This window comes from Camelus bactrianus, chromosome 3, assembly GCF_048773025.1.
Source record: "Camelus bactrianus isolate YW-2024 breed Bactrian camel chromosome 3, ASM4877302v1, whole genome shotgun sequence".
Classification (NCBI taxonomy): Eukaryota; Metazoa; Chordata; class Mammalia; order Artiodactyla; family Camelidae; genus Camelus; species Camelus bactrianus.
The window spans coordinates 31,062,109-31,074,141 of record NC_133541.1 but is presented as its reverse complement, the minus strand read 5'-3'; the positions used below and the strand labels follow the sequence as shown (position 1 = coordinate 31,074,141).

Here is a 12,033-nt window from a genome sequence, read left to right as displayed (position 1 = left end):
GCTAAACTGGACTCAGAAATTTGAAGACCGTCCAACAAAAATATGAACATATGTAAGCACGCATAGACAGGTATTTGATAAACTCCTTTGAAAAAGTTATTCAACTCCTCAGGTCAGGAGAAGTTAGGATATCATTGGCAATTTAAGGAATTTGTGATGTGCCACAAATGAAGTAAGACTGGGAGAAGTATGGTTGCTTTGTTTTGAGATGGAGCTGATAGTTATGATTTCCATTTTATTAAAAAAAATTCCCAAACTAATATGATGTACTAAATTCTAATAGAAATGAGCCTAATTGCTTTCCTTTTAGATTGTAATCATAAAGGTCTGATTTTTCTATAAAAATACTGCTCATTCTTAGATCACAGTGTATTCATAAACAAACTCCTGTGTATTATTTGTTTCATTTATTTCTAGTTAGAGAGAATATAGCATTTACTTGCATGAAACTGAACTCAGGCATTAAAGCTAAGTGGATTTAAACTGGGAGACTTTTTGTTCTTTATAAACAGCTGGAAGACTAGCATTTCCATATTAAGCAAAGAGCAATGAAAATAAGAAATGAATCACAATAATTTACATAAATATTAGAATCTTATTATTTTGTCCATCCAAAAGCTATATTATTTTCTTGCTTGAGAAAATCAGTAACAGAAGTATTTAAGAAAACAAAAACCTCCACCTTGTATTTAGAACATGTTTGCCTTTTCGTGGTGTAATGCTTTCTGACAGCTAATAATAACATCATAATTTGGGGTGTGTGGGCTATCTTGCCCAGGGTTAACACTTGAGTTAAAGAGTAAAGTTGAAAAAGTTCACACAAACTTCCCCAAACAAACACAGTTCTAAGAAAAGGATCATTCCATTATAGCACCCTGTGAATTTAATACATGAATGTAAGTGGTAGCGTCACATTTTGTTCCTGGACCAAAGTTCATCAAAGTTCAATTTTGTTTCAGAATCAAAGAAAATGAATAGTAGGCAACATTTGTCCTTAAATAACTCAAGTAAACTCCCTGAAAATGACTCAGTCCTTCCTTATTTTTATATCTTCCTTTCCCTCTCTCCCACTGAACATACACGTACCTCCAAATGAAAGCAATCTTACAGTCAATAGTTTTTTTATGCTCTTAGTCAAAAACAGTAAACCTTGCTTTGAGTGGTTATGCCGAACAATGGAGCCAAGAGGTAAAAGAAATTGTGATGAGGACAAGAAAATCATTTCAATTTAAATGATGGCTTTTATATCACAGCTGAACCTGAACATGCTCTAAAATCCCTTCTAAATTACCACAAGGACTGGCGACTGCTCTCATCTATCCATGTGCAATGCCTTTTAAATTTACCCAAAAAAGTTATAATTTCAAGAATTATTACTACCATTACTCAATGCTGAGTTTGAAATATATGTTATGAATCAAATGTGTAGACTTTTAAAGAAAAAAGAAAACAGTCAGAAATTTTAAAGAAAAAAGAAAACAATCAGAAATTTTAACTAAATATTTGAAATAACTGAGTATGGGATAATGGAAACAAAAAGAGTTCCACCTTTTAAACTAAAAATCAGATGATAACACATTCATTTTTCTTATTTGTATTTTAATAGTAGGAGTTTTCCTGTAAACTGGGAAACAGCTGATGGCTTATGTCATCTAACTCTCTTATACCAAGTTAGCAAAAGGTTCTGTTTTCTCTTTTCAGACAAATAGGTTAATAATAATAATAATAATAATAATAATAATAATAATAATAATAATAATAATAAAATAATAATAATAATGGCTAAGTTTTATTGAAAATTTACTTTGTTGAGTACTTTAGTTGAATCAACTAAGTTCTCTCAACAAGCTTATAAGTTATATACTAGTATTATCCATTTGGCCAAAGAAACCAAATCTCAGAGGAATCAGGTAACTCTCCCAAGTTAGTAAAAAGAAAAGCCAGAATTATCATCTAGGCTGATTTCCCCAAGAGCACTCTTTTTTTTTTTTCCAAGAGCATTCTTACACTCTCTCCTGCATAGCTCATAACGTTAAGCCTAGTTCCTTCCTCTACACCACCTATCAAGCCTAGAGTTTTTCTCTTGTCATTCTTTAATCATTATTTAAAATATGTACCATCCCTTAGTAATTGTAGAAACTCCAGTAAATAAACTGAGGGATAATTTTTGACACCACTAGTATTTTCTACTGCTAGCTTCGCTTGCCTTTGCATCCCAGGACCATTTCTTTCAGTGTTACACCAGTCATTATCATGAGCAACACCCACAAAGATTTATTCCTACTGTCTGAAAACTTTCACGTACCAAATATAATATTGTAGACTCTGTTTAATAAATTAATAAATAAAGAGATAGGTTAGTACTAGACTGTGAAGGAAATTACATGTCTTGCCAAACTATCTCTTCTTTGTGTGTGTGTGTGTGTGTGTGTGTGTGTGTGTGTGTATATATATATATATATATATATATATATAGTCAGTTTACAATGTTGTGTCAATTTCTGGTGTATAGCACAATGCTTCAGTCATACGTGAACATACATGTATTCGTTTTCATATTCTTTTTCACCATAAGTTACTACAAGATATTGGATATAGTTCCCTGTGCTATACAGTATGAACTTGTTGTTCATCTATTTTATGTATATTAGCTAGTATCTGCAAATCTAGAATTCCCAGTTTATCCCTTCCCACTCCCTTCTCCCGAACCAGCCTTGCTAACCATAAGTTTGCAAACTACTTCTTTGAAGGAAATGGGAAGCATTTGGAACATTTAGCAGGATTATGACACACTCTGATTTGATGATTTTTTAAAAAAAGGAAAGACGATGTTTGGGAAAGTGTTTGGAAAAGAGTGAAACTAGATGCAGGGAAATCAGTTAATAGAATTTTGCTGTTCAATCCAGGCAGGAAATTATGAACTGGATATATATCATGGTAAGAAGATGGGTTAGAGAATCTATTGAAGAGAACACAACCGGGAGAAAATAAGACTGAAGTCATGTATTGATAGTGAAGAGGAAAGATGCAAAATACATCTTTAGAATAGAAGACTTTCTATACAGGCAGTCTTGGGGTTTTCATGCCTGGAAGAAAGCTGGACAAGAAAGATAAAGTGAGCACAATGATCCAGAGCTAATTTTTCCTACCATGAACCAAGATTTAGCAGATTAGAATATAAAAGTGAAAATAAGAGCCATTCGTCATTCTCCTTCCTGCACTTCAACCTAGCAATGTGGGTTTCATTTATCTTTATACTCCACTGGCCAAAAGAGGAATGGGAACCTCTGCTCTATAGTGGAGGAAAAACAGTGGAAAAAAAACATGGGGCTAATTGTGTTTTCCCTAAAGAAAGTTTCTATCTCAGAAAAAGATGATCCAAAGGCCAAGAAAAAGTTAGCTTTAGGATAATAAACACTAATGTCCTTGTAGTGCAAGATCAGACACCTGTCTAACTACCACAAATAACCACAAACCTAGGTGAGCTACCCCTCAAACTTTCGCCACATTTAACTTTATTCTTTGAGTTATGGTGAGTTAATTTAAAGTAGTTGAGATGATTTATTTAGTGTGCCTAAAAGTTAATTTAAAAGGCTCCACTTTTTGTCTGGATAACATTATCAGATTGACTAAATCAGTTTTAATTTTAAATTGTTTCTTCCATTTTCAAAAATAAATAACTTATATAAGTACAAAAATATAAAATCATAACAACACTGAAAACTAAAACTGATGGACAACTTATTGTTAGAATCTTCACACATCCCATGAATAAGATTTGAGAATCACAATAGGAGGCAATCCCATATTATCTATTTTGTTGTTGTTGTTGTTGCTTACTATCTCTCTCCTGTAGGACCATATTATAAAAATAATATATAAAATTATATTAACAATGATAGAGAGAGAAAGAAAAGAAAGTAAGTTAAGTTATGGGATTTAAATTATGGGGATTCAAATGGCAATATTTAATTACTATCTGACAGATAGAAACTAAAAAAATTTTAATTTAAATATAATACTGATAAAATTTCAAAATAGGGCATTTACCATTGCAAATACTGGAGGAGTATATGACACATTTAAAAAGACATAAAAAGAAATTATCAAAGAATTTATGAAAAATCAGAGAAATACAACAGAATAGATATACAGATTGTAACAGTAAATCTAAATGGCTTAAATACTGCACTATAAATTCAGTTTAGCTAAAGAAATTAAACAAAATGGTACAAATAAGTTAAAAAGAAAAATGATGGGCCAAGATATAGAGAAAAAGTAAAAAAAAAATGGCACTAATAAGTTTGGACAAAGGAAAAAATCAAGATAAATAATTAAATTATATAAAAAAGATTATTTTATATTGATAAACATTTCAATTCAGAATAAAATGATGGCTATCATTAAGAGACTTTTGATACTGAATAATGTTCTCTTATATATCAAATATGAAAATTAGAATACACTAAAGAAATTGACAGAAATGGTAGTATTTGAAGTCTATAACACCCCTTCCTTTGGATTTTGGCAAATTAAGTAGGTAAAAATCTACCTATAGAAGATATTAATTATATATTCATTTAAGTTAATTCATGTTATATAGACAATACATAGTATAGACAATACATATCACAAACAAAATTAATAGAAAAATTCAAATAATACAGAAAGGAATTTATTAACTTTTGTAAAAACATATAAAACATTAGCATTCAAAAGAAAAATTAACAAATGACCAATCATTCAAAGACTTAATACAATTTATCTTTTAAAAAAAGAAATTTTAAGTTTGCTAGTCATCAAAGATATGTAAGTTAAAATCAGCAATGAAACTGAGGATGCCTACCAAATAAATACAATTTTTAATTACTAAGCCAAGTAAGGATGTCATAGGCATATAAACAGTCTCATACATTACCGGTGGTAAAACTTTCTGGGAAATAATCAAAAAACTTGAGACTTAATGCTCAAGTTTTTTTTTATTCAGTAAAGGATGCCCCCATGGAATCGATACAAAAAGTTCACAAAGGATGTTAAATACATGAATGCTCTTTGCAATATTATTTATGAAAACAAAAAATATCTATAGGTATTATAAAAATAGCTATAAAGATCAAATCTATAATCTCTTATCTTAAACGCATGGAGAGGAATTTTTTGGAATTCATCATTTTGGGGTCTTTAGAATGCAGACTAAACCCCTGAGGGTTTGGAGCAGCACACCATAATTCATTAGTATTTCTGCTGTAAATATTTCACTTTAAGTGGGATAAATACAGCTAATAAATAGCCTCACATCAGTTTAGGTGAGTCTGACCATCTAATTAGATCAGGCCAGCTCAGGTGTCCTTAAATGAGTTACAAAATACTTTTGTTTTCACAGCTGTTTGGATTTTGAAATCATAGAAAAGGGAACTAACTGAACTGATGGGATATTTGAATTATCATTGTGCAGCGTAATCTTATGAAGTATCCAATATGATTCAGAAAATAAAAATTACATATTCAAAATATTTTATAGGACAGGAAAAGGCTCTTCTATATATTCTTGCTGGAAATGTTAGTGTTTGAAACTATATGTACAATATAATTCCAATTTTTAAAATATTTATATGCATAAAAATACGTACATGAAGTACTAGGAACATTAACAGGTTCTCTCTGAGCGTTAGAGTTACAGTTGATTTTTCTGTTTTATTTATAAGTATTATCTATATTTTCTAATTTTTAAAATAATGGAGTATGTATTCCTTTTATCAAAAATATATGATTTAAAAGAAACATGGAAGTAGCTATAGTATAACTTAAAATTGTTCTCATTTTAAACTGTTATTTAAAGTGTTATTATTAGGGTAAATCTAAGTAAATATTCTTTAACTCATAGAAAAAGAAAAGAATACATTTTGAAAAAAAATCTAAGTTCCTTAGCTATAAAGGTGATTAAAAGCAACAGTAGTTCAGTAAGTAATGTTTTGGAATCACCATTCCTAAGGAAGTGTAAATGATTTACAACTCGTGCCTGTATTTTTTAATTTAAACATGTGTTTTATGTTCCAATTTCCTCCTTTAGAAGACGTAAAAGATTGGTGATGGTGGGTTATACGAAGATTAAAGAAAAAGGAGTAAGAAGTGAGAAATTAGCTTCAAGATTCTTTCAGCCCTTTCTTACTATTTTCATCCCAGAATGTGGAGAAATGATAACACAAGAAAGTATTCAACTATGTGTTTGTGCAGTAAAATTCACAATTATTCAAAATGTTTACCTGAATATATAGTCTCTTTATGACCCTTCCCAGTCTCTTGCATTTGAGTCCTCAGTTAAAAGTGTTGAGCAATAGCTTCTATAATTTTTCTATTCAACACATGCTCCCCCTGCCCCAAAAGAAAATCTTTATTTTTAACATTACCATTAAGGCTCTCCCTTCTGTAAAGACACTGGAATTGAAATACTCTTAAGACTGTCTCACAGCATACTCTCCCAGGAAGTTCCAAATGTTCACCATTTGTTCCACTTCCCCAGTTCTGTTGCAAATAAAAACTTAAGACCTCTCTTGTTAGGCCATAGTCACTACTTGACTCACAATGGGAGAGTTAGTAGCTGGTTATGAGTGAGAACCAAGGCAGCTTTAAACACAGATTTTCTGGCTAGCCTATATCAATCCAATGATTCACATTTTTGTGGTAAGATACATGCAAACCTGCTCTCTAACTGTCCCAATCCATGCCCCAAATTAAGCCTGTTGTAAGCCCCAGCTCTAGGGCAGCCAACTCCTGGGTAGATGTCATAAACAATTTTGAATTAAAGAATGGCTTGATGCATCTCCTTGTTGTATTTTGTCTTTAGATTGATTCAGATACAGTTAATACAGGCTGGTATATGGGAGCCTCTGGTGGGTATTTTTGAAGGTAGAAATTCTGTGAAGAGGATATGATCATTTTTAATGAACCTGAAGTTTTTAGCAATATGAGAAGATAAACTTGCAAAAAGATAAAATGTTGTAGTTGCAGACTCCTTGGATATTGGAATTTAAATCTGTAGGCCTGAGAATTTAAAGTTGTAGGTCCTAGAAATATAAATAGTAACCAAGAACCAAGGGCATGTGTTAGCAACACCAGGAGACCTTAAGGGCTCAACAGCGTGTGCTGGAGCTTCCTGCACCAGTGCGATGATTGTGCTCATTTCTTCCTAACTTCACACTCAGTGATGTCGCAGTAGTGTAGCCAGAAATTGGCCATGGTTGGAGTGGTTAAACTACCAAGATTATCAAGCACCACAAATTTTTCCTGAGAGGCAGTTGTTGAGCATTCACTAAGGTGTACAGCTTTCAGAATTTTTAATAATGTAATTAGTGGTGGGCATGATTGCACACTCTTTCAAAGTCAGTGTTTTATAATGAAAAAAACCTCTATACCTGAAGCAGAATATTATTTGAAAGCAGATTCTAGTTAATTGAAGATATACATCACAAATCCTAGGGCAACTACTAAAAATTTTTTAAGAAGTATAAATAATAAGCTAATAGTGAAGATAAAATGGAATCATAGGAAAATGTTCAATTAACAAATAGAAGGCAGAAAAAGGGGAGATAAAGAAATGAAGAACAGATGGAAGAAAGAGAAAGTAAGATTGTGGAATTTAATCCAACCATATCAATAATGGCAAAATGTGAATGATCTGAACATGCCAATTAAAAACAGATTTGTCAGATGGATATTTTTAACCATATGGTATTTATAAAAATCCTTAATATAAAAGCATAGATAGGTTAAATGTAAAATGAAAAGATACACCATGCAAACACCAACAAAAGAAAGCTGGAGTGGCTATAAAAAATATCACATAAAGTTACTTCAGAAAAAGGAATATTATCAATGTTTCAGAGGAAAATTAGATAATAATAAATAATAAATGGGCCAATTCTCCAAGAAGACCTAGGAGTTCTAAATGTGTACATCCCTAATAACAAAGCCTCAAAATACCCAAAATAAAAACTGGTAGTGCTGAACACAGAAATAGATAAATCCACAATTACAGTTTGAGACTTCACCATTCCTCTCTCAGTAATTGCTAGAACAAAGTCAGGATATCAGTAAAGATAAGGAGACATAAGCAACACTATCAACCACTCTGTCAACATGATGTCATATTATTTATATTTATGGAACACTCCACTCAACATCTGAATAAGTATTTCTTTCAAGTGCATGTGGAACATTTAACAAGATAGATGATACTCTCAGCCATAAAACAAATTTTGACAATTAAAAAAATAAAAATCATATAATGTATGTCTTTAGATCATAATAGAATTAAGCTAGAAGTCAATAAAAGAAATATATATGGAGAATAACCATATATTTGGAAGTTAAGGCTGCAATGAACATCTTCATATATTCATCATTGCATCTGAGTTGTATTATTTTTTTAAGTATGTAATTTTTTAAAACGTGATGATCTCTTATGGTACAAATGAATTACTAATTGGCATATGCAGTCTTTTTGTTGTTTTTTTTTATAGAATTAATATGCAGCATCTCAAAATGACTCTTGGCAGAGTTACAAACCTCAATTTGAAAATGAAACTCTGGAACTTTTCCAACACCATCCCCGCAACGTATCTATGTCCACATGACAACCCCCAGTCATCCCTTTAGACATTGCACAAACATCCCTGAGAAGCCTTCTATGACAGTTGTCTATACATGTCACTCCTCATAATTCCCCCAAATTAGACTTTCCTTCCTCCATGTTCCCAAAGCACTCTTTACATACCTCTGGTGACACAACCTGCCTGGTTAACTCCAACTGTCCTTCAAACTTTAGTTCCAGGTTCCGAGAAAGCATTCCATGTCTCCTCTCCCCTACTCACCTTTTTTGGGTTAGACACTCCTCTCATATAAACCCAAAACACTCAATGGTTAGTGTAAGGTTTCTCAAGAGCATTGCTATTGACATTTTTGACCTAATAACGCTTTATTGCGCAGGGTTGTTTGTCCTGGCATTACATGATGTTTAATAGTATATTTGGCCTCTACCTACTAGATGCCAGTAACACACACACCCCAGTCATGACAATCAAAGATGTCTCCAGACACTGCCAAATGTCCTCTGAGGGCAAAATACTGCCCATTTGAGAACCACTGATTTAGTGCTACTAATCATATTATTGTGAATAGTCTGTTTATCTGTTTATTAGTCTATCTTAGATTATTGACAACTCAAAGGGGGAAACGTTTTTTCTTTCTGAAGACCAGTTTCTAGCACAGAACCTGAAGCCTAAGTAAATACTTATAAATATTTGCTGAAGAAAATAAATGAAATTCTATTGCTCTGGAAATTATTTTGTTTGTAGATCTATATAGCACCTTTTCTTCTTCCTCTCCCTCCTGGATTAGGATCTCCTTGAGGACAAAGAACTTTATTTATTCACTTTTATTTTCCCTGACTCATGCACGGAAATTGTCTGATACTTGTTTTATGATTAGATCAAACAACAAAAGAATTTCACACATAAATAAAGATACACTAAAACTGACAGATTATAATCCAGGCTTTCAAGAGTCAATGGGAGAAAGCAGTAGTACATGTTTTTTTACCTTATATGTAAATGAAGTATAAGCATAAAAATCTATCCGTAATTATAGATAGCCTTCTGCATACAAACTCTTCATGATTTATTTTAATCAATTTATTTCTGCTTTAATAAACTAAATATTACAGGATGGAAAATGATGGAAACAAAACATTTTAATGCTAGAAAAATAGAGAAAGACACATTCCACCCACTTAAGATTCATATTAAAATGCACATAATCAAGAGGGAAGAAGACACTAGGTGACTTATAACCCTATGGAGTGGTCTTTTTAATAAAATCAAAGCAATCATTATTTCTAGGAAGATTATCTAGCATGTAAGATGCTAGTCACGCATAGAATTATTATTAGGCAGAAACTACTTATTGTTTGTATCTTAATTTTTACCAGGAAATATACTCCATTAAAATTTAAATCATTTAAAAATCTAATCCATTACATTGACTAACTTTTTATTACCTAGTTTGCGTGGTTCAAAAATTATTGTTACATGTGTGGTGATAATGGTAGATGAACTTATTGTGTTGATTATTTCACAATGTATAAAAATATCCAATCACTATGTTGTACATCTGAAACCAATATAATATTGTATGTTAAGTATAACTTAATTAAAAATTATTATTACAAAGCAGCATATGTGCATTGTAGAAAATTAGAAAAGCCTGATTAAATCAATCCTTCACCACCAGAGACCGTCACTACTAATTAATGCCTAAATGCCTATATTCCCAGGTCTTTATACACACACACACACACACACACACACACACACCTTTGTAGTTTAACATCAATATGAAGTCCTTCATCCTCAACCTACTTTTTTCAAATAATCTCTACTTTTTCTTTCAATACCTTTTCTCTCTTCTAGTACTTAGACTATGTTTAAAATTCTCCACTTGATCCAAAAATATCACATACAGCTGGTTTGTCCATTCAAATATCAAATATAGGATCAAACTTACATCTGATTTTTATGGCCCTCAAGTTTCTTATAATAGATCATAATCTCTTTTTCACGATCATGACTTTTTAAAGAACTCAGGCTAATTATCTACTACAGAATATATTTGGATTTTTCTGGTTTCTTTGTTATGCTATCATTTAACTTTTCAGTCTATATCCTACATTTCTTATAAATTACACATTTTATTAGAGACTTAATAAATCCAATTTTAATGTTTTTGCAAAGAATAATTCATAGGCAATGGTGTGTACTTCATGTGACTTTATATCAAAACGCACATAATACCTGATTAACAATCACTGACGACAGTATGATTGACTGATTCTTATTCTAAGTTATTTTGTTTTCTTCTCCACTGTACAGATAAAGTTTTTTCCTTGTGATTAAAAAATAACGTGTGAGGTTTTCTTCTAGCAATTAACCAACAGGCAGTTTCCAATAAACCATTTACTTATTGATCTTGATACCAGTTAATAATCCTCCCCTTAATCTATTAATATAATTTGGGTGTGCAAAATTATTTTTTTCTACTTCGACAGTCCCTTCTATGTTTTATAACTGGCTTTTTTGTAAAACAGCACTTTTCCACAAAAACTGCGATATTTGGTTACCCTGTTGGTGAGGATGTAAGCAACAGAATTACCATAGACATCTGGTGGGACTATTCACACCCCACTTTTGGAAAACAATTTGGTATTATCTAGTCAAATTGAAGATATACACAATCTATGACCCAGCATTTCCATTTTAGGTATAGCATTTTCCACTTTAGGAATTATCCACTTAAAATCAAAAATTTATCTTTGTAAATTAGATATTTTAAAAATAAATGCTAATTGAATCTGTCTCTCAATATTTTAAATAAGGAAAATTATAATGTTCTATATATCACTCAAAACCTCAACCAATTTCCTAAAGCATAACTAATTCACAGTAAAATGCATATATATATGTAGCAAGCTGTCATGTTAAGATATAAAATGACTAATGACTAAAGTTTCTTTAAATGATTAATATCATTGTTTTCAGTTTCTCTGCATGCAGTAACATGCTATATTAGTCAGGGTTCTCCAAAAAAGCAGAACCAATTGCAGATATATATCCAATTGATATATCACATATGATTTACCATAAGGAATTGGCTCACGTGATTACGGAGACTGAGAAGTTCCAAGATCTGCAGCTGAGATCCAGAAATCTGGTGAAGACCCAGGAAAGCCAGTGGTGTAGTTCCCATCCAAGTCCAAGTCTGAAGGCAGGAGGAGACCAATATTCCAGCTAGAAAACAGGCAGAGAGAGCAATTCCTCCTTTAATCAGCCTTTTTTTTTTCTATTTAGGCCTTCATGAAATGGATGAGGCTCAACCACATTAGAGAGGGCAATCTGTTAAATTTAGTCTATCCATTCAAATGTTACTCTCATCCAGAAACACCCTAACAGATACACCTAGAATAAAGTTTAGTCAAATATC

The 12,033-nt window shown here is 31.8% G+C and overlaps 1 protein-coding gene across 1 annotated transcript in view; it reads right to left on the bottom strand.

The window, feature by feature from the left end:
- Positions 1 to 4,729: 4,729 nt before the first annotated feature.
- FBXO4 (F-box protein 4) overlaps positions 4,730 to 12,033 on the bottom strand; it is a 37,322-nt gene continuing 30,018 nt past the window's right edge. The window contains exon 8 of the transcript XR_012504035.1: positions 4,730 to 11,840. The gene's annotated coding sequence lies outside the window, so the exon portion shown is untranslated. The remainder of the gene's footprint in view (positions 11,841 to 12,033) is intronic.